At 50.4% G+C, this 1364-nt stretch overlaps 1 pseudogene; it reads left to right on the top strand.

Annotated features, from left to right (window-relative positions):
* Positions 1-1045: 1045 nt before the first annotated feature.
* LOC144310077 (uncharacterized) overlaps positions 1046-1364 on the top strand; it is a 5154-nt pseudogene continuing 4835 nt past the window's right edge.

The following is a 1364-nucleotide window of genomic DNA, read 5'->3' as shown; positions in this document are numbered from 1 at the left end:
GATCCCGGGACTCCAGGATCACGCCCTGGGCTGAAGGCGGCACTAAAACGCTGAGCCACACGGGCTGGGCTGCCCTGTATGATACAATTGTGAAGGAAGCACGAAACAGGGGATCCCTGGGTGGCTCAGCGGTCCTGCAGGGTGCCCGCTTCTCCCTCTGCCCGTGTGTGTGTGTGTGTGTGTGTGTGTGTGTGTGTGTGTGTGTGATGAATTGTGAATTAAAATTAAAAAAAAAAAAAGAGGAAGGAAAAGAGAAACGAACAAACCAACCTGAAACACGTTTACTGACACACCCAGGTATCTGCAGGTTTCCTGAATCAGACAAAAGAGAAACACAAAAACTGAGGTGGGGGGAGGGGGGGGGGAGGAAGAAAAGGGCAAGGGGTGGGGGAGGAAAACACAACACCACAAAACAAAAAAACCACCTTGGGTGTCTTACTGACTCACACTTTAGTATTTTACCTTTCTGTTGGAAAGACAGACGCCAGGTATCCGATGAACTGAACCCAATTTATCAATTAAGCTAGTTACACCTTCAAAGTTCCAGGTCACCAAAGATTTGGGAAGCTATTGTAAAAGTTTAACCTATAGACTTTTATTTATTTATTTATTTATTTATTTATTTATTTATTTATTTATTTATGATAGTCGGGGGGGGAGAGAGAGAGAGAGAGAGAGAGAGAGAGAGAGAGAGAGAGAGAGAAAGAGAGGCAGAGACATAGGCAGAGAGAGAAGCAGGCTCCATGCACCGGGAGCCCGACGTGGGACTCGATCCCGGGTCTCCAGGATCGCGCCCTGGGCCAAGGGCAGGCGCCAAACCGCTGCGCCACGCAGGGATTCCCCCCTTTTTTCATTTTTTTCTTTTTCTTTTTTTTTAACCTGCTTGCTCGTCACAAGGAAAAGTACACGAGACGGACAAAATCGATCATTTGAAGTAGTTTCCGTGGACAAATCCTCAGAGGCACAACTCCACTAATCCGTTGAGTTCACAGCAAAGTTGAGTACGCCCGTCCCTCGGGGCCCGGACCCTCCGGCATGGGCATGGCATCCGGGTGGGTCCCGGTGGAGCAAGGGGATAAGTAGTTCTCCTTTTCTTTTCTGTGCCTGTGGGTCTAACAAGACACCACACGTGTCTTGTTTCTTTGTAATGAGGTGGCGGAAGGGTCTATCTCGATCACCACCATTCCAGGCCCACAAACTGTGACGGGAGCACAGCACATCCCACCGCCCACCCCAACGGCGGCGGGGGCGGGGGCGCGTGGGGACAAAACCGGTTATCCGTATGAAGTGTGACGGTGATAGGTAGCTCCCAGGACACGTCTTTTTACAGGAAACCCACAGGGACCGCGGATACGCAGAGATGA

This window comes from Canis aureus, unplaced genomic scaffold (assembly GCF_053574225.1).
Source record: "Canis aureus isolate CA01 unplaced genomic scaffold, VMU_Caureus_v.1.0 ptg000400l_RagTag, whole genome shotgun sequence".
Taxonomy (NCBI): Eukaryota; Metazoa; Chordata; class Mammalia; order Carnivora; family Canidae; genus Canis; species Canis aureus.
Note: the sequence above shows the minus strand (reverse complement) of the source record. Positions and strands in the feature narration are given on the sequence as shown.